Below are 21012 nucleotides of genomic sequence, written 5' to 3'. Positions count from 1 at the left end.
GTTAGTGTTAGCGTACGTGTTAGGATTAGGGCACGGGTGAGGGTCAGGCTTCGGGGAAGGGCTAGGGTTAGGGTTCGGGCTAGGGTTAGGGTTAGGGGACGGGGACGGTTTAGGGTCCAGGTGAGGGTACGGCAACGCTTTAGGGGGAGCGTGCGTGTGAGGGCGCGGGTTAGTGTTAGCGTACGGGTTAGGATTAGGGGACGGGTGAGGGTCAGGCTTCGGGGAAGGGTTAGGGTTAGGGTTCGGGCTAGGGTTAGGGTTAGGGGACGGGGACGGTTTAGGGTCCAGGTGAGGGTACGGCAACGCTTTAGGGGGAGCGTGCGTGTGAGGGCGCGGGTTAGTGTTAGCGTACGGGTTAGGATTAGGGGACGGGTGAGGGTCACGCTTCGGGGAAGGGTTAGGGTTAGGGTTCGGGCTAGGGTTAGGGTTAGGGGACGGGGACGGTTTAGGGTCCAGGTGAGGGTACAGCAACTCCTTAGGGGGAGCGTGAGTGTGAGGGGGCGGGTTAGTGTTAGCGTACGGGTTAGGATTAGGGGACGGGTGAGGGTCAGGCTTCGGGGAAGGGTTAGGGTTAGGGTTCGGGCTAGGGTTAGGGTTAGGGGATGGGGACGGTTTAGGGTCCAGGTGAGGGTACGGCAACGCTTTAGGGGGAGCGTGCGTGTGAGGGCACGGGTTAGTGTTAGCGTACGGGTTAGGATTAGGGGACGGGTGAGGGTCAGGCTTCGGGGAAGGGTTAGGGTTAGGGTTCGGGCTAGGGTTAGGGTTAGGGGACGGGGACGGTTTAGGGTCCAGGTGAGGGTACGGCAACGCTTTAGGGGGAGCGTGCGTGTGAGGGCGCGGGTTAGTGTGAGCGTACGGGTTAGGATTAGGGGACGGGTGAGGGTCAGGCTTCGGGGAAGGGTTAGGGTTAGGGTTCGGGCTAGGGTTAGGGTTAGGGGATGGGGACGGTTTAGGGTCCAGGTGAGGGTACGGCAACGCTTTAGGGGGAGCGTGCGTGTGAGGGCGCGGGTTAGTGTGAGCGTACGGGTTAGGATTAGGGGACGGGTGAGGGTCAGGCTTCGGGGAAGGGTTAGGGTTAGGGTTCGGGTTAGGGTTAGGGTTAGGGGACGGGGACGGTTTAGGGTCCAGGTGAGGTTACGGCAACGCTTTAGGGGGAGTGTGCGTGTGAGGGCGCGGGTTAGTGTCAGCGTACGGGTTAGGATTAGGGGACGGGTGAGGGTCACGCTTCGGGGAAGGGTTAGGGTTAGGGTTCGGGCTAGGGTTAGGGTTAGGGGACGGGGACGGTTTAGGGTCCAGGTGAGGGTACGGCAACGCTTTAGGGGGAGCGTGCGTGTAGGGCGCGGGTTAGTGTTAGCGTACGGGTTAGGATTAGGGGACGGGTGAGGGTCAGGCTTCGGGGAAGGGTTAGGGTTAGGGTTCGGGCTAGGGTTAGGGTTAGGGGACGGGGACGGTTTAGGGTCCAGGTGAGGGTACGGCAACGCATTAGGGGGAGCGTCCGTGTGAGGGCGCGGGTTAGTGTGAGCGTACGGGTTAGGATTAGGGGACGGGTGAGGGTCAGGCTTCGGGGAAGGGTTAGGGTTAGGGTTCGGGCTAGGGTTAGGGTTAGGGGACGGGGATGGTTTAGGGTCCAGGTGAGGGTACGGCAACGCTTTAGGGGGAGCGTGCGTGTGAGGGCGCGGGTTAGTGTTAGCGTACGGGTTAGGATTAGGGGACGGGTGAGGGTCAGGCTTCGGGGAAGGGTTAGGGTTACGGTTCGGGCTAGGGTTAGGGTTAGGGGACGGGGACGGTTTAGGGTCCAGGTGAGGGTACGGCAACGCTTTAGGGGGAGCGTGCGTGTGAGGGCGCGGGTTAGTGTTAGCGTACGGGTTAGGATTAGGGCACGGGTGAGGGTCAGGCTTCGGGGAAGGGTTAGGGTTAGGGTTCGGGCTAGGGTTAAGGTTAGGGGACGGGGACGGTTTAGGGTCCAGGTGAGGGTACGGCAACGCTTTAGGGGGAGCGTGCGTGTGAGGGCGCGGGTTAGTGTTAGCGTACGGGTTAGGATTAGGGGACGGGTGAGGGTCAGGCTTCGGGGAAGGGTTAGGGTTAGGGTTCGGGCTAGGGTTAGGGTTAGGGGACGGGGACGGTTTAGGGTCCAGGTGAGGGTACGGCAACGCTTTAGGGGGAGCGTGCGTGTGAGGGCGTGGGTTAGTGTTAGCGTACGGGTTAGGATTAGGGGACGGGTGAGGGTCAGGCTTCGGGGAAGGGTTAGGGTTAGGGTTCGGGCTAGGGTTAGGGTTAGGGGACGGGGACGGTTTAGGGTCCAGGTGAGGGTATGGCAACGCTTTAGGGGGAGCGTGCGTGTGAGGGCGCGGGTTAGTTTTAGCGTACGGGTTAGGATTAGGGGACGGGTGAGGGTCAGGCCTCGGGGAAGGGTTAGGGTTAGGGTTCGGGCTAGGGTTAGGGTTAGGGGACGGGGACGGTTTAGGGTCCAGGTGAGGGTACGGCAACGCTTTAGGGGGAGCGTGCGTGTTAGGGCGCGGGTTAGTGTTAGCGTACGGGTTAGGATTAGGGGACGGGTGAGGGTCAGGCTTCGGGGAAGGGTTAGGGTTACGGTTCGGGCTAGGGTTAGGGTTAGGGGACGGGGACGGTTTAGGGTCCAGGTGAGTGTACGGCAACGCTTTAGGGGGAGCGTGCGTGTGAGGGCACGGGTTAGTGTTAGCGTACGGGTTAGGATTAGGGGACGGGTGAGGGTCAGGCTTCGGGGAAGGGTTAGGGTTAGAGTTCGGGCTAGGGTTAGGGTTAGGAGACGGGGACGGTTTAGGGTCCAGGTGAGGGTACGGCAACGCTTTAGGGGGAGCGTGCGTGTGAGGGCGCGGGTTAGTGTTAGCGTACGGGTTAGGATTAGGGCACGGGTGAGGGTCAGGCTTCGGGGAAGGGTTAGGGTTAGGGTTCGGGCTAGGGTTAGGGTTAGGGGATGGGGACGGTTTAGGGTCCAGGTGAGGGTACGGCAACGCTTTAGGGGGAGCGTGCGTGTGAGGGCGCGGGTTAGTGTTAGCGTACGGGTTAGGATTAGTGGACGGGTGAGGGTCAGGCTTCGGGGAAGGGTTAGGGTTAGGGTTCGGGCTAGGGTTAAGGTTAGGGGACGGGGACGGTTTAGGGTCCAGGTGAGGGTACGGCAACGCTTTAGGGGGCGCGTGCGTGTGAGGGCGCGGGTTAGTGTTAGCGTACGGGTTAGGATTAGGTGACGGGTGAGGGTCAGGCTTCGGGGAAGGGTTAGGGTTAGGGTTCGGGCTAGGGTTAGGGTTAGGGGACGGGGATGGTTTAGGGTCCAGGTGAGGGTACGGCAACGCTTTAGGGGGAGCGTGCGTGTGAGGGCGCGGGTTAGTGTTAGCGTACGTGTTAGGATTAGGGGACGGGTGAGGGTCAGGCTTCGGGGAAGGGTTAGGGTTAGGGTTCGGGCTAGGGTTAGGGGACGGGGACTGTTTAGGGTCCAGGTGAGGGTACGGCAACGCTTTAGGGGGAGCGTGCGTGTGAGGGCGCCTGTTAGTGTTAGCGTACGGGTTAGGATTAGGGGACGGGTGAGGGTCAGGGTTCGGGGAAGGGTTAGGGTTAGGGTTCGGGCTAGGGTTAGGGTTAGGGGACGGGGACGGTTTAGGGTCCAGGAGAGGGTACGGCAACGCTTTAGGGGGAGCGTGCGTGTGAGGGCGCGGGTTAGTGTTAGCGTACGGGTTAGGATTAGGGCACGGGTGAGGGTCAGGCTTCGGGGAAGGGTTAGGGTTAGGGTTCGGGCTAGGGTTAGGGTTAGGGGACAGGGACGGTTTAGGGTCCAGGTGAGGTTACGGCAACGCTTTAGGGGGAGCGTGCGTGTGAGGGCGCGGGTTAGTGTTAGCGTACGGGTTAGGATTAGGGGACGGGTGAGGGTCAGGTTTCGGGGAAGGGTTAGGGTTAGGGTTCGGGCTAGGGTTAGGGTTAGGGGACGGGGACGGTTTAGGGTTCAGGTGAGGGTACGGCAACGCTTTAGGGGGAGCGTGCGTGTGAGGGCGCGGGTTAGTGTTAGCGTACGGGTTAGGATTAGGGGACGGGTGAGGGTCAGGCTTCAGGGAAGGGTTAAGGTTAGGGTTCGGGCTAGGGTTAGGGTTAGGGGACGGGGACGGTTTAGGGTCCAGGTGAGGCTACGGCAACGCTTTAGGGGGAGCGTGCGTGTGAGGGCGCGGGTTAGTGTTAGCGTACGGGTTAGGATTAGGGGACGGGTGAGGGTCAGGCTTCGGGGAAGGGTTAGGGTTAGGGTTCGGGCTAGGGTTAGGGTTAGGGGACGGGGACGGTTTAGGGTCCAGGTGAGGGTACGGCAACGCTTTAGGGGGAGCGTGCGTGTGAGGGCGCGGGTTAGTGTTAGCGTACGGGTTAGGGTTAGGGGACGGGTGAGGGTCACGCTTCGGGGAAGGGTTAGGGTTAGGGTTCGGGCTAGGGTTAGGGTTAGGGGACGGGGACGGTTTAGGGTCCAGGTGAGGGTACGGCAACGCTTTCGGGGGAGCGTGCGTGTGAGGGCGCGGGTTAGTGTGAGCGTACGGGTTAGGATTAGGGGACGGGTGAGGGTCAGGCTTCGGGGAATGGTTAGGGTTAGGGTTCGGGCTAGGGTTAGGGTTAGGGGACGGGGACGGTTTAGGGTCCAGGTGAGGGTACGGAAACGCTTTAGGGGGAGCGTGCGTGTGAGGGCGCGGGTTAGTGTTAGCGTACGGGTTAGGATTAGGGGACGGGTGAGGGTCAGGCTTCGGGGAAGGGTTAGGGTTAGGGTTCGGGCTAGGGTTAGGGTTAGGGGACGGGGACGGTTTAGGGTCCAGGTGAGGGTACGGCAACGCTTTAGGGGGAGCGTGCGTGTGAGGGCGCGGGTTAGTGTTAGCGTACGGGTTAGGATTAGGGGACGGGTGAGGGTCAGGGTTCGGGGAAGGGTTAGGGTTAGGGTTCGGGCTAGGGTTAGGGTTAGGGGACGGGGACGGTTTAGGGTCCAGGTGAGGGTGCGGCAACGCTTTAGGGGGAGCGTGCGTGTGAGGGCGCGGGTTAGTGTGAGCGTACGGGTTAGGATTAGGGGATGGGTGAGGGTCAGGCTTCGGGGAAGGGTTAGGGTTAGGGTTCGGGCTAGGGTTAGGGTTAGGGGACGGGGACAGTTTAGGGTCCAGGTGAGGGTACGGCAACGCTTTAGGGGGAGCGTGCGTGTGAGGGCGCGGGTTAATGTTAGCGTACGGGTTAGGATTAGGGGACGGGTGAGGGTCACGCTTCGGGGAAGGGTTAGGGTTAGGGTTCGGGCTAGGGTTAGGGTTAGGGGACGGGGACGGTTTAGGGTCCAGGTGAGGGTACGGCAACGCTTTAGGGGGAGCGTGCGTGTGAGGGCGCGGGTTAGTGTGACCGTACGGGTTAGGATTAGGGGACGGGTGAGGGTCAGGCTTCGGGGAAGGGTTAGGGTTAGGGTTCGGGCTAGGGTTAGGGTTAGGGGACGGGGACGGTTTAGGGTTCAGGTGAGGGTACGGCAACGCTTTAGGGGGAGCGTGCGTGTGAGGGCGCGGGTTAGTGTTAGCGTACGGGTTAGGATTAGGGGACGGGTGAGGGTCAGGCTTCGGGGAAGGGTTAGGGTTAGGGTTCGGGCTAGGGTTAGGGTTAGGGGACGGGGACGGTTTAGGGTCCAGGTGAGGGTACGGCAACGCTTTAGGGGGAGCGTGCGTGTGAGGGCACGGGTTAGTGTGAGCGTACGGGTTAGGATTAGGGGACGGGTGAGGGTCAGGCTTCGGGGAAGGGTTAGGGTTCGGGCTTGGGTTAGGGTTAGGGGACGGGGACGGTTTAGGGTACAGGTGAGGGTACGGCAACGCTTTAGGGGGAGCGTGCGTGTGAGGGCGCGGGTTAGTGTGAGCGTACGGGTTAGGATTAGGGGACGGGTGAGGGTCAGGCTTCGGGGAAGGGTTAGGGTTAGGGTTCGGGCTAGGGTTAGGGTTAGGGGACGGGGACGGTTTAGGGTCCAGGTGAGGGTACGGCAACGCTTTAGGGGGAGCGTGCGTGTGAGGGCGCGGGTTAGTGTGAGCGTACGGGTTAGGATTTGGGGACGGGTGAGGGTCAGGCTTCGGGGAAGAGTTAGGGTTAGGGTTCGGGCTAGGGTTAGGGTTAGGGGACGGGGACGGTTTAGGGTCCAGGTGAGGGTACGGCAACGCTTTAGGGGGAGCGTGCGTGTGAGGGCGCGGGTTAGTGTTAGCGTATGGGTTAGGATTAGGGGACGGGTGAGGGTCAGGCTTCGGGGAAGGGTTAGGGTTAGGGTTCGGGCTAGGGTTAGGGTTAGGGGACGGGGACGGTTTAGGGTCCAGGTGAGGGTACGGCAACGCTTTAGGGGGAGCGTGCGTGTGAGGGCGCGGGTTAGTGTTAGCGTACGTGTTAGGATTAGGGGACGGGTGAGGGTCAGGCTTCGGGGAAGGGTTAGGGTTAGGGTTCGGGCTAGGGTTAGGGTTAGGGGACGGGGACGGTTTAGGGTCCAGGTGAGGGTACGGCAACGCTTTAGGGGGAGCGTGCGTGTGAGGGCGGGGGTTAGTGTTAGCGTACGGGTTAGGATTAGGGGACGGGTGAGGGTCAGGCTTCGGGGAAGGGTTAGGGTTAGGGTTCGGGCTAGGGTTAGGGTTAGGGGACGGGGACGGTTTAGGGTCCAGGTGAGGGTACGGCAACGCTTTAGGGGGAGCGTGCGTGTGAGGGCGCGGGTTAGTGTTAGCGTACGGGTTAGGATTAAGGGACGGGTGAGGGTCAGGCTTCGGGGAAGGGTTAGGGTTAGGGTTCGGGCTAGGGTTAGGGTTAGGGGACGGGGACGGTTTAGGGTCCAGGTGAGGGTACGGCAACGCTTTAGGGGGAGCGTGCGTGTGAGGGCGCGGGTTAGTGTGACCGTACGAGTTAGGATTAGGGGACGGGTGAGGGTCAGGCTTCGGGGAAGGGTTAGGGTTAGGGTTCGGGCTAGGGTTAGGGTTAGGGGACGGGGACGGTTTAGGGTTCAGGTGAGGGTACGGCAACGCTTTAGGGGGAGCGTGCGTGTGAGGGCGCGGGTTAGTGTTAGCGTACGGGTTAGGATTAGGGGACGGGTGAGGGTCAGGCTTCGGGGAAGGGTTAGGGTTAGGGTTCGGGCTAGGGTTAGGGTTAGGGGACGGGGACGGTTTAGGGTCCAGGTGAGGGTACGGCAACGCTTTAGGGGGAGCGTGCGTGTGAGGGCACGGGTCAGTGTGAGCGTACGGGTTAGGATTAGGGGACGGGTGAGGGTCAGGCTTCGGGGAAGGGTTAGGGTTCGGGCTTGGGTTTGGGTTAGGGGACGGGGACGGTTTAGGGTACAGGTGAGGGTACGGCAACGCTTTAGGGGGAGCGTGCGTGTGAGGGCGCGGGTTAGTGTGAGCGTACGGGTTAGGATTAGGGGACGGGTGAGGGTCAGGCTTCGGGGAAGGGTTAGGGTTAGGGTTCGGGCTAGGGTTAGGGTTAGGGGACGGGGACGGTTTAGGGTCCAGGTGAGGGTACGGCAACGCTTTAGGGGGAGCGTGCGTGTGAGGGCGCGGGTTAGTGTGAGCGTACGGGTTAGGTTTTGGGGACGGGTGAGGGTCAGGCTTCGGGGAAGAGTTAGGGTTAGGGTTCGGGCTAGGGTTAGGGTTAGGGGACGGGGACGGTTTAGGGTCCAGGTGAGGGTACGGCAACGCTTTAGGGGGAGCGTGCGTGTGAGGGCGCGGGTTAGTGTTAGCGTATGGGTTAGGATTAGGGGACGGGTGAGGGTCAGGCTTCGGGGAAGGGTTAGGGTTAGGGTTCGGGCTAGGGTTAGGGTTAGGGGACGGGGACGGTTTAGGGTCCAGGTGAGGGTACGGCAACGCTTTAGGGGGAGCGTGCGTGTGAGGGCGCGGGTTAGTGTTAGCGTACGTGTTAGGATTAGGGGACGGGTGAGGGTCAGGCTTCGGGGAAGGGTTAGGGTTAGGGTTCGGGCTAGGGTTAGGGTTAGGGGACGGGGACGGTTTAGGGTCCAGGTGAGGGTACGGCAACGCTTTAGGGGGAGCGTGCGTGTGAGGGCGGTGGTTAGTGTTAGCGTACGGGTTAGGATTAGGGGACGGGTGAGGGTCAGGCTTCGGGGAAGGGTTAGGGTTAGGGTTCGGGCTAGGGTTAGGGTTAGGGGACGGGGACGGTTTAGGGTCCAGGTGAGGGTACGGCAACGCTTTAGGGGGAGCGTGCGTGTGAGGGCGCGGGTTAGTGTTAGCGTACGGGTTAGGATTAAGGGACGGGTGAGGGTCAGGCTTCGAGGAAGGGTTAGGGTTAGGGTTCGGGCTAGGGTTAGGGTTAGGGGACGGGGACGGTTTAGTGTCCAGGTGAGGGTACGGCAACGCTTTAGGGGGAGTGTGCGTGTGAGGGTGCGGGTTAGTGTTAGCGTACGGTTTAGGATTAGGGGACGGGTGAGGGTCAGGCTTCGGGGAAGGGTTAGGGTTAGGGTTCGGGCTAGGGTTAGGGTTAGGGGACGGGGACGGTTTAGGGTCCAGGTGAGGGTACGGCAACGCTTTAGGGGGAGCGTGCGTGTGAGGGCGCGGGTTAGTGTTAGCGTACGGGTTAGGATTAGGGGACGGGTGAGGGTCAGGCTTCGGGGAAGGGTTAGGGTTAGGGTTCGGGCTAGGGTTAGGGTTAGGGGACGGGGACGGTTTAGGGTCCAGGTGAGGGTACGGCAACGCTTTAGGGGGAGCGTGCATGTGAGGGCGCGGGTTAGTGTTAGCGTACGGGTTAGGATTAGGGGACGGGTGAGGGTCAGGCTTCGGGGAAGGGTTAGGGTTAGGGTTCGGGCTAGGGTTAGGGTTAGGGGACGGGGACGGTTTAGGGTCCAGGTGAGGGTACGGCAACGCTTTAGGGGGAGCGTGCCTGTGAAGGCGCGGGTTAGTGTTAGCGTACGGGTTAGGATTAGGGGACGGGTGAGGGTCAGGCTTCGGGGAAGGGTTAGGGTTAGGGTTCGGGCTAGGGTTAGGGTTAGGGGACGGGGACGGTTTAGGGTCCAGGTGAGGGTACGGCAACGCTTTAGGGGGAGCGTGCGTGTGAGGGTGCGGGTTAGTGTGAGCGTACGGGTTAGGATTAGGGGACGGGTGAGGGTCAGGCTTCGGGGAAGGGTTAGGGTTAGGGTTCGGGTTAGGGTTAGGGTTAGGGGACGGGGACGGTTTAGGGTCCAGGTGAGGGTACGGCAACGCTTTAGGGGGAGCGTGCGTGTGAGGGCGTGGGTTAGTGTTAGCGTACGGGTTAGGATTAGGGGACGGGTGAGGGTCAGGTTTCGGGGAAGTGTTAGGGTTAGGGTTCGGGCTAGGGTTAGGGTTAGGGGACGGGGTCGGTTTAGGGTTCAGGTGAGGGTACGGCATCGCTTTAGGGGGAGCGTGCGTGTGAGGGCGCGGGTTAGTGTTAGCGTACGGGTTAGGATTAGGGGACGGGTGAGGGTCAGGCTTCGGGGAAGAGTTAGGGTTAGGGTTCGGGCTAGGGTTAGGGTTAGGGGACGGGGACGGTTTAGGGTCCAGGTGAGGCTACAGCAACGCTTTAGGGGGAGTGTGCGTGTGAGGGCGCGGGTTAGTGTTAGCGTACGGGTTAGGATTAGGGGACGGGTGAGGGTCAGGCTTCGGGGAAGGGTTAGGGTTAGGGTTCGGGCTAGGGTTAGGGTTAGGGGACGGGGACGGTTTAGGGTCCAGGTGAGGGTACGGCAACGCTTTAGGGGGAGCGTGCGTGTGAGGGCGCTGGTTAGTGTTAGCGTCCGGGTTAGGAATAGGGCACGGGTGAGGGTCAGGCTTCGGGGAAGGGTTAGGGTTAGGGTTCGGGCTAGGGTTAGGGTTAGGGGACGGGGACGGTTTAGGGTCCAGGTGAGGGTACGGCAACGCTTTAGGGGGAGCATGCGTGTGAGGGCGCGGGTTAGTGTTAGCGTACGGGTTAGGATTAGGGGACGGGTGAGGGTCAGGTTTCGGGGAAGGGTTAGGGTTAGGGTTCGGGCTAGGGTTAGGGTTAGGGGACGGGGTCGGTTTAGGGTTCAGGTGAGGGTACGGCAACGCTTTAGGGGGAGCGTGCGTGTGAGGGCGCGGGTTAGTGTTAGCGTACGGGTTAGGATTAGGGGACAGGTGAGGGTCAGGCTTCGGGGAAGGGTTAGGGTTAGGGTTCGGGCTAGGGTTAGGGTTAGGGGACGGGGAAGGTTTAGGGTCCAGGTGAGGGTACGGCAACGCTTTAGGGTGAGCGTGCGTGTGAGGGCGTGGGGTAGTGTTAGCGTACGGGTTAGGATTAGGGGACGGGTGAGGCTCAGGCTTCGGGGAAGGGTTAGGGTTAGGGTTCGGGCTAGGGTTAGGGTTAGGGGACGGGGACGGTTTAGGGTCCAGGTGAGGCTACAGCAACGCTTTAGGGGGAGTGTGCGTGTGAGGGCGCGGGTTAGTGTTAGCGTACGGGTTAGGATTAGGGGACGGGTGAGGGTCAGGCTTCGGGGAAGGGTTAGGGTTAGGGTTCGGGCTAGGGTTAGGGTTAGGGGACGGGGACGGTTTAGGGTCCAGGTGAGGGTACGGCAACGCTTTAGGGGGAGCGTGCGTGTGAGGGCGCTGGTTAGTGTTAGCGTACGGGTTAGGAATAGGGCACGGGTGAGGGTCAGGCTTCAGGGAAGGGTTAGGGTTAGGGTTCGGGCTAGGGTTAGGGTTAGGGGACGGGGACGGTTTAGGGTCCAGGTGAGGGTACGGCAACGCTTTAGGGGGAGCATGCGTGTGAGGGCGCGGGTTAGTGTTAGCGTACGGGTTAGGATTAGGGGACGGGTGAGGGTCAGGTTTCGGGGAAGGGTTAGGGTTAGGGTTCGGGCTAGGGTTAGGGTTAGGGGACGGGGTCGGTTTAGGGTTCAGGTGAGGGTACGGCAACGCTTTAGGGGGAGCGTGCGTGTGAGGGCGCGGGTTAGTGTTAGCGTACGGGTTAGGATTAGGGGACGGGTGAGGGTCAGGCTTCGGGGAAGGGTTAGGGTTAGGGTTCGGGCTAGGGTTAGGGTTAGGGGACGGGGACGGTTTAGGGTCCAGGTGAGGCTACGGCAACGCTTTAGGGGGAGTGTGCGTGTGAGGGCGCGGGTTAGTGTTAGCGTACGGGTTAGGATTAGGGGACGGGTGAGGGTCAGGCTTCGGGGAAGGGTTAGGGTTAGGGTTCGGGCTAGGGTTAGGGTTAGGGGACGGGGACGGTTTAGGGTCCAGGTGAGGGTACGGCAACGCTTTAGGGGGAGCGTGCGTGTGAGGGCGCGGGTTAGTGTTAGCGTACGGGTTAGGATTAGGGCACGGGTGAGGGTCAGGCTTCGGGGAAGGGTTAGGGTTAGGGTTCGGGCTAGGGTTAGGGTTAGGGGACGGGGACGGTTTAGGGTCCAGGTGAGGGTACGGCAATGCTTTAGGGGGAGCGTGCATGTGAGGGCGCGGGTTAGTGTGAGCGTACGGGTTAGGATTAGGGGACGGGTGAGGGTCAGGCTTCGGGGAAAGGTTAGGGTTAGGGTTCGGGCTAGGGTTAGGGTTAGGGGACGGGGACGGTTTAGGGTCCAGGTGAGGGTACGGCAACGCTTTAGGGGGAGCGTGCGTGTGAGGGCGCGGGTTAGTGTTAGCGTACGGGTTAGGATTAGGGGACGGGTGAGGGTCAGGTTTCGGGGAAGGGTTAGGGTTAGGGTTTGGGCTAGGGTTAGGGTTAGGGGACGGGGACGGTTTAGGGTCCAGGTGAGGGTACGGCAACGCCTTAGGGGGAGCGTGCGTGTGAGGGCGCGGGTTAGTGTTAGCGTACGGGTTAGGATTAGGGCACGGGTGAGGGTCAGGCTTCGGGGAAGGGTTAGGGTTAGGGTTCGGGCTAGGGTTAGGGTTAGGGGACGGGGACGGTTTAGGGTCCAGGTGAGGGTACGGCAACGCTTTAGGGGGAGCGTGCGTGTGAGGGCGCGGGTTAGTGTTAGCGTACGGGTTAGGATTAGGGCACGGGTGAGGGTCAGGCTTCGGGGAAGGGTTAGGGTTAGGGTTCGGGCTAGGGTTAGGGTTAGGGGACGGGGACGGTTTAGGGTCCAGGTGAGGGTACGGCAACGCTTTAGGGGGAGCGTGTGTGTGAGGGCGTGGGTTAGTGTGAGCGTACGGGTTAGGATTAGGGGACGGGTGAGGGTCAGGCTTCATGGAAGGGTTAGGGTTAGGGTTCGGGCTAGGGTTAGGGTTAGGGGATGGGGACGGTTTAGGGTCCAGGTGAGGCTACGGCAACGCTTTAGGGGGAGTGTGCGTGTGAGGGCGCGGGTTAGTGTTAGCGTACGGGTTAGGATTAGGGGACGGGTGAGGGTCAGGCTTCGGGGAAGGGTTAGGGTTAGGGTTCGGGCTAGGGTTAGGGTTAGGGGACGGGGACGGTTTAGGGTCCAGGTGAGGGTACGGCAACGCTTTAGGGGGAGCGTGCGTGTGAGGGCGCGGGTTAGTGTTAGTGTACGGGTTAGGATTAGGGCACGGGTGAGGGTCAGGCTTCGGGGAAGGGTTAGGGTTAGGGTTCGGGCTAGGGTTAGGGTTAGGGGACGGGGACGGTTTAGGGTCCAGGTGAGGGTACGGCAACGCTTTAGGGGGAGCGTGCGTGTGAGGGCGCGGGTTAGTGTTAGCGTACGGGTTAGGATTAGGGCACGGGTGAGGTTCAGGCTTCCGGAAAGGGTTAGGGTTAGGGTTCGGGCTAGGGTTAGGGTTAGGGGACGGGGACGGTTTAGGGTCCAGGTGAGGGTACGGCAACGCTTTTGGGGGAGCGTGTGTGAGAGGGCGTGGGTTAGTGTGAGCGTACGGGTTAGGATTAGGGGACGGGTGAGGGTCAGGCTTCGGGGAAGGGTTAGGGTTAGGGTTCGGGCTAGGGTTAGGTTTAGGGGACGGGGACGGTTTAGGGTCCAGGTGAGGGTACGGCAACGCTTTAGGGGGAGCGTGCGTGTGAGGGCGCGGGTTAGTGTTAGCGTACGGGTTAGGATTAGGGCACGGGTGAGGTTCAGGCTTCCGGAAAGGGTTAGGGTTAGGGTTCGGGCTAGGGTTAGGGTTAGGGGACGGGGACGGTTTAGGGTCCAGGTGAGGGTACGGCAACGATTTTGGGGGAGCGTGTGTGAGAGGGCGTGGGTTAGTGTGAGCGTACGGGTTAGGATTAGGGGACGGGTGAGGGTCAGGCTTCGGGGAAGGGTTAGGGTTAGGGTTCGGGCTAGGGTTAGGGTTAGGGGACGGGGACGGTTTAGGGTCCAGGTGAGGGTACGGCAACGCTTTAGGGGGAGCGTGCGTGTGAGGGCGCGGGTTAGTGTTAGCGTACGGGTTAGGATTAGGGGACGGGTGAGGGTCAGGTTTCGGGGAAGGGTTAGGGTTAGGGTTCGGGCTAGGGTTAGGGTTAGGGGATGCGGTCGGTTTAGGGTTCAGGTGAGGGTACGGCAACGCTTTAGGGGGAGCGTGCGTGTGAGGGCGCGGGTTAGTGTTAGCGTACGGGTTAGGATTAGGGGACGGTTGAGGGTCAGGCTTCGGGGAAGGGTTAGGGTTAGGGTTCGGTCTAGGGTTAGGGTTAGGGGACGGGGACGGTTTAGGGTCCAGGTGAGGCTACGGCAACGCTTTAGGGGGAGTGTGCGTGTGAGGGCGCGGGTTAGTGTTAGCGTACGGGTTAGGATTAGGGGACGGGTGAGGGTCAGGCTTCGGGGAAGGGTTAGGGTTAGGGTTCGGGCTAGGGTTAGGGTTAGGGGACGGGGACGGTTTAGGGTCCAGGTGAGGGTACGGCAACGCTTTAGGGGGAGCGTGCGTGTGAGGGCGCGGGTTAGTGTTAGCGTACGGGTTAGGATTAGGGGACGGGTGAGGGTCAGGCTTTGGGGAAGGGTTAGGGTTAGGGTTCGGGCTAGGGTTAGGGTTAGGGGACGGGGACGGTTTAGGGTCCAGGTGAGGGTACGGCAACGCTTTAGGGGGAGCGTGCGTGTGAGGGCGCGGGTTAGTGTGAGCGTACGGGTTAGGATTAGGGGACGGATGAGGGTCAGGCTTCGGGGAAGGGTTAGGGTTAGGGTTCGGGCTAGGGTTAGGGTTAGGGGACGGGGACGGTTTAGGGTCCAGGTGAGGGTACGGCAACGCTTTAGGGGGAGCGTGCGTGTGAGGGCGCGGGTTAGTGTTAGCGTACGGGTTAGGATTAGGGGACGGGTGAGGGTCAGGCTTCGGGGAAGGGTTACGGTTAGGGTTCAGGCTAGGGTTTGGGTTAGGGGACGGGGACGGTTTAGGGTCCAGGTGAGGGTACGGCAACGCTTTAGGGGGAGCGTGCGTGTGAGGGCGCGGGTTAGTGTTAGCGTACGGGTTAGGATTAGGGCACGGGTGAGGTTCAGGCTTCCGGAAAGGGTTAGGGTTAGGGTTCGGGCTAGGGTTAGGGTTAGGGGACGGGGACGGTTTAGGGTCCAGGTGAGGGTACGGCAACGCTTTAGGGGGAGCGTGCGTGTGAGGGCGCGGGTTAGTGTTAGCGTACGGGTTAGGATTAGGGCACGGGTGAGGTTCAGGCTTCCGGAAAGGGTTAGGGTTAGGGTTCGGGCTAGGGTTAGGGTTAGGGGACGGGGACGGTTTAGGGTCCAGGTGAGGGTACGGCAACGCTTTTGGGGGAGCGTGTGTGAGAGGGCGTGGGTTAGTGTGAGCGTACGGGTTAGGATTAGGGGACGGGTGAGGGTCAGGCTTCGGGGAAGGGTTAGGGTTAGGGTTCGGGCTAGGGTTAGGTTTAGGGGACGGGGACGGTTTAGGGTCCAGGTGAGGGTACGGCAACGCTTTAGGGGGAGCGTGCGTGTGAGGGCGCGGGTTAGTGTTAGCGTACGGGTTAGGATTAGGGCACGGGTGAGGTTCAGGCTTCCGGAAAGGGTTAGGGTTAGGGTTCGGGCTAGGGTTAGGGTTAGGGGACGGGGACGGTTTAGGGTCCAGGTGAGGGTACGGCAACGATTTTGGGGGAGCGTGTGTGAGAGGGCGTGGGTTAGTGTGAGCGTACGGGTTAGGATTAGGGGACGGGTGAGGGTCAGGCTTCGGGGAAGGGTTAGGGTTAGGGTTCGGGCTAGGGTTAGGGTTAGGGGACGGGGACGGTTTAGGGTCCAGGTGAGGGTACGGCAACGCTTTAGGGGGAGCGTGCGTGTGAGGGCGCGGGTTAGTGTTAGCGTACGGGTTAGGATTAGGGGACGGGTGAGGGTCAGGTTTCGGGGAAGGGTTAGGGTTAGGGTTCGGGCTAGGGTTAGGGTTAGGGGATGCGGTCGGTTTAGGGTTCAGGTGAGGGTACGGCAACGCTTTAGGGGGAGCGTGCGTGTGAGGGCGCGGGTTAGTGTTAGCGTACGGGTTAGGATTAGGGGACGGTTGAGGGTCAGGCTTCGGGGAAGGGTTAGGGTTAGGGTTCGGACTAGGGTTAGGGTTAGGGGACGGGGACGGTTTAGGGTCCAGGTGAGGCTACGGCAACGCTTTAGGGGGAGTGTGCGTGTGAGGGCGCGGGTTAGTGTTAGCGTACGGGTTAGGATTAGGGGACGGGTGAGGGTCAGGCTTCGGGGAAGGGTTAGGGTTAGGGTTCGGGCTAGGGTTAGGGTTAGGGGACGGGGACGGTTTAGGGTCCAGGTGAGGGTACGGCAACGCTTTAGGGGGAGCGTGCGTGTGAGGGCGCGGGTTAGTGTTAGCGTACGGGTTAGGATTAGGGGACGGGTGAGGGTCAGGCTTTGGGGAAGGGTTAGGGTTAGGGTTCGGGCTAGGGTTAGGGTTAGGGGACGGGGACGGTTTAGGGTCCAGGTGAGGGTACGGCAACGCTTTAGGGGGAGCGTGCGTGTGAGGGCGCGGGTTAGTGTGAGCGTACGGGTTAGGATTAGGGGACGGATGAGGGTCAGGCTTCGGGGAAGGGTTAGGGTTAGGGTTCGGGCTAGGGTTAGGGTTAGGGGACGGGGACGGTTTACGGTCCAGGTGAGGGTACGGCAACGCTTTAGGGGGAGCGTGCGTGTGAGGGCGCGGGTTAGTGTTAGCGTACGGGTTAGGATTAGGGGACGGGTGAGGGTCAGGCTTCGGGGAAGGGTTACGGTTAGGGTTCAGGCTAGGGTTTGGGTTAGGGGACGGGGACGGTTTAGGGTCCAGGTGAGGGTACGGCAACGCTTTAGGGGGAGCGTGCGTGTGAGGGCGCGGGTTAGTGTTAGCGTACGGGTTAGGATTAGGGGACGGGTGAGGGTCAGGATTCGGGGAAGGGTCAGGGTTAGGGTTCGGGCTAGGGTTAGGGTTAGGGGACGGGGACGGTTTAGGGTCCAGGTGAGGGTACGGCAACGCTTTAGGGGGAGCGTGCGTGTGAGGGCGCGGGTTAGTGTGAGCGTACGGGTTAGGATTAGGGGACGGGTGAGGGTCAGGCTTCGGGGAAGGGTTAGGGTTAGGGTTCGGGCTAGGGTTAGGGTTAGGGGACGGGGACGGTTTAGGGTCCAGGTGAGGGTACGGCAACGCTTTAGGGGGAGCGTGCATGTGAGGGGGCGGGTTAGTGTCAGCGTACCGGTTAGGATTAGGGCACGGGTGAGGGTCAGGCTTCGGGGAAGGGTTAGGGTTAGGGTTCGGGCTAGGGTTAGGGTTACGGGACGGGGACGGTTTAGGGTCCAGGTGAGGGTACGGCAACGCTTTAGGGGGAGCATGCGTGTGAGGGCGCGGGTTAGTGTTAGCGTACGTGTTAGGATTAGGGGACGGGTGAGGGTCAGGCTTCGGGGAAGGGTTAAGGTTAGGGTTCGGGCTAGGGTTAGGGTTAAGGGACGGGGACGGTTTAGGGTCCAGGTGAGGGTACGGCAACGCTTTAGGGGGAGCGTGCGTGTGAGGGCGCGGGTTAGTGTTAGCGTACGGGTTAGGATTAGGGCACGGGTGAGGGTCAGGCTTCGGGGAAGGGTTAGGGTTAGGGTTCGGGCTAGGGTTAGGGTTAGGGGACGGGGACGGTTTAGGGTCCAGGTGAGGGTACGGCAACGCTTTAGGGGGAGCGTGCGTGTGAGGGCGCGGGTTAGTGTGAACGTACGGGTTAGGATTAGGGGACGGGTGAGGGTCAGGCTTCGGGGAAGGGTTAGGGTTAGGGTTCGGGCTAGGGTTAGGGTTAGGGGACGGGGACGGTTTAGGGTCCAGGTGAGGGTACGGCAACGCTTTAGGGGGAGCGTGCGTGTGAGGGCGCGGGTTAGTGTTAGCGTACGGGTTAGGATTAGGGGACGGGTGAGGGTCAGGTTTCGGGGACGGGTTAGGGTTAGGTTTCGGGCTAGGGTTAGGGTTAGGGGACGGGGTCGGTTTAGGGTTCAGGTGAGGGTACGGCATCGCTTTAGGGGGAGCGTGCGTGTGAGGGCGCGGGTTAGTGTTAGCGTACGGGTTAGTATTAGGGGACGGGTGAGGGTCAGGCTTCGGGGAAGGGTTAGGGTTAGGGTTCGGGCTAGGGTTAGGGTTAGGGGACGGGGACGGTTTAAGGGTTAGGGTTAGGGTTAGGGTTAGGGTTAGGGTTAGGGGACGGGGACGGTTTAGGGTCCAGGTGAGGGTACGGCAACGCTTTAGGGGGAGCGTGCGTGTGAGGGCGCGGGTTAGTGTTAGCGTACGGGTTAGGATTAGGGGACGGGTGAGGGTCAGGCTTCGGGGAAGGGTTAGGGTTAGGGTTCGGGCTAGGGTTAGGGTTAGGGGACGGGGACGGTTTAGGGTCCAGGTGAGGGTACGGCAACGCTTTAGTGGGAGCGTGCGTGTGAGGGCGCGGGTTAGTGTTAGCATACGGGTTAGGATTAGGGGACAGGTGAGGGTCAGGCTTCGGGGAAGGGTTAGGGTTAGGGTTCGGGCTAGGGTTAGGGTTAGGGCACGGGGACGGTTTAGGGTCCAGGTGAGGGTACGGCAACGCTTTAGGGGGAGCGTGCGTGTGAGGGCGCGGGTTAGTGTGAGCGTACGGGTTAGGATTACGGGACAGGTGAGGGTCAGGCTTCGGGGAAGGGTTAGGGTTAGGGTTCGGGCTAGGGTTAGGGTTAGGGGACGGGGACGGTTTAGGGTCCAGGTGAGGGTACGGCAACGCTTTAGGGGGAGCGTGCGTGTGAGGGCGCGGGTTAGTGTTAGCGTACGGGTTAGGATTAGGGCACGGGTGAGGGTCAGGCTTCGGGGAAGGGTTAGGGTTAGGGTTCGGGCTAGGGTTAGGGTTAGGGGACGGGGACGGTTTAGGGTCCAGGTGAGGGTACGGCAACGCTTTCGGGGGAGCGTGCGTGTGAGGGCGCGGGTTAGTGTTAGCGTACGGGTTAGGATTAGGGGACGGGTGAGGGTCAGGCTTCGGGGAAGGGTTAGGGTTAGGGTTCGGGCTAGGGTTAGGGTTAGGGGACGGGGACGGTTTAGGGTCCAGGTGAGGGTACGGCAACGCTTTAGGGGGAGCGTGCGTGTGAGGGCGCGGGTTAGTGTTAGCGTACGGGTTAGGATTAGGGGACGGGTGAGGGTCAGGCTTCGGGGAAGAGTTAGGGTTAGGGTTCGCGCTAGGGTTAGGGTTAGGGGACGGGGACGGTTTAGGGTCCAGGTGAGGGTACGGCAATGCTTTAGGGGGAGCGTGCGTGTGAGGGCGCGGGTTAGTGTGAGCGTACGGGTTAGGATTAGGGGACGGGTGAGGGTCAGGCTTCGGGGAAGGGTTAGGGTTAGGGTTCGGGCTAGGGTTAGGGTTAGGGGACGGGGACGGTTTAGGGTCCAGGTGAGGGTACGGCAACGCTTTAGGGGGAGCATGCGTGTGAGGGCGCGGGTTAGTGTTAGCGTACGGGTTAGGATTAGGGGACGGGTGAGGGTCAGGTTTCGGGGAAGGGTTAGGGTTAGGGTTCGGGCTAGGGTTAGGGTTAGGGGACGGGGTCGGTTTAGGGTTCAGGTGAGGGTACGGCAACGCTTTAGGGGGAGCGTGCGTGTGAGGGCGCGGGTTAGTGTTAGCGTACGGGTTAGGATTAGGGGACGGGTGAGGGTCAGGCTTCGGGGAAGGGTTAGGGTTAGGGTTCGGACTAGGGTTAGGGTTAGGGGACGGGGACGGTTTAGGGTCCAGGTGAGGCTACGGCAACGCTTTAGGGGGAGTGTGCGTGTGAGGGCGCGGGTTAGTGTTAGCGTACTGGTTAGGATTAGGGGACAGGTGAGGGTCAGGCTTCGGGGAAGGGTTAGGGTTAGGGTTAGGGTTAGGGTTAGGGGACGGGGACGGTTTAGGGTCCAGGTGAGGGTACGGCAACGCTTTAGGGGGAGCGTGCGTGTGAGGGCGCGGGTTAGTGTTAGCGTACGGGTTAGGATTAGGGGACGGGTGAGGGTCAGGCTTCGGGGAAGGGTTAGGGTTAGGGTTCGGACTAGGGTTAGGGTTAGGGGACGGGGACGGTTTAGGGTCCAGGTGAGGGTACGGCAACGCTTTAGGGGGAGCGTGCGTGTGAGGGCGCGGGTTAGTGTTAGCGTACGGGTTAGGATTAGGGCACGGGTGAGGGTCAGGCTTCGGGGAAGGGTTAGGGTTAGGGTTCGGGCTAGGGTTAGGGTTAGGGGACGGGGACGGTTTAGGGTCCAGGTGAGGGTACGGCAACGCTTTCGGGGGAGCGTGCGTGTGAGGGCGCGGGTTAGTGTTAGCGTACGGGTTAGGATTAGGGGACGGGTGAGGGTCAGGCTTCGGGGAAGGGTTAGGGTTAGGGTTCGGGCTAGGGTTAGGGTTAGGGGACGGGGACGGTTTAGGGTCCAGGTGAGGGTACGGCAACGCTTTAGGGGGAGCGTGCGTGTGAGGGCGCGGGTTAGTGTTAGCGTACGGGTTAGGATTAGGGGACGGGTGAGGGTCAGGCTTCGGGGAAGAGTTAGGGTTAGGGTTCGCGCTAGGGTTAGGGTTAGGGGACGGGGACGGTTTAGGGTCCAGGTGAGGGTACGGCAACGCTTTAGGGGGAGCGTGCGTGTGAGGGCACGGGTTAGTGTTAGCGTTCGGGTTAGGATTAGGGGACGGGTGAGGGTCAGGCTTCGGGGAAGGGTTAGGGTTAGGGTTCGGGCTAGGGTTAGGGTTAGGGGACGGGGACGGTTTAGGGTCCAGGTGAGTGTACGGCAACGCTTTAGGGGGAGCGTGCGTGTGAGGGCGCGGGTTAGTGTTAGCGTACGGGTTAGGATTAGGGGACGGGTGAGGGTCAGGCTTCGGGGAAGGGTTAGGGTTAGGGTTCGGGCTAGGGTTAGGGTTAGGGGACGGGGACGGTTTAGGGTCCAGGTGAGGGTACGGCAACGCTTTAGGGGGAGCGTGCGTGTGAGGGCGCTGGTTAGTGTTAGCGTACGGGTTAGGAATAGGGCACGGGTGAGGGTCAGGCTTCGGGGAAGGGTTAGGGTTAGGGTTCGGGCTAGGGTTAGGGTTAGGGGACGGGGACGGTTTAGGGTCCAGGTGAGGGTACGGCAACGCTTTAGGGGGAGCGTGCGTGTGAGGGCGCGGGTTAGTGTGAGCGTACGGGTTAGGATTAGGGGACGGGTGAGGGTCAGGCTTCGGGGAAGGGTTAGGGTTAGGGTTCGGGCTAGGGTTAGGGTTAGGGGACGGGGACGGTTTAGGGTCCAGGTGAGGGTACGGCAACGCTTTAGGGGGAGCGTGCGTGTGAGGGCGCGGGTTAGTGTTAGCGTACGGGTTAGGATTAGGGGACGGGTGAGGGTCAGGCTTCGGGGAAGGGTTAGGGTTAGGGTTCGGGCTAGGGTTAGGGTTAGGGGACGGGGACGGTTTAGGGTCCAGGTGAGGGTACGGCAACGCTTTAGGGGGAGCGTGCGTGTGAGGGCGCGGGTTAGTGTTAGCGTACGGGTTAGGATTAGGGCACGGGTGAGGGTCAGGCTTCGGGGAAGGGTTAGGGTTAGGGTTCGGGCTAGGGTTAAGGTTAGGGGACGGGGACGGTTTAGGGTCCAGGTGAGGGTACGGCAACGCTTTAGGGGGAGCGTGCGTGTGAGGGCGCGGGTTAGTGTTAGCGTACGGGTTAGGATTAGGGGACGGGTGAGGGTCAGGCTTCGGGGAAGGGTTAGGGTTAGGGTTCGGGCTAGGGTTAGGGTTAGGGGACGGGGACGGTTTAGGGTCCAGGTGAGGGTACGGCAACGCTTTAGGGGGAGC

This window comes from Stenella coeruleoalba, assembly GCF_951394435.1.
Source record: "Stenella coeruleoalba genome assembly, chromosome: 3".
Classification (NCBI taxonomy): domain Eukaryota; kingdom Metazoa; phylum Chordata; class Mammalia; order Artiodactyla; family Delphinidae; genus Stenella; species Stenella coeruleoalba.
This window is presented reverse-complemented; position numbering follows the sequence as displayed.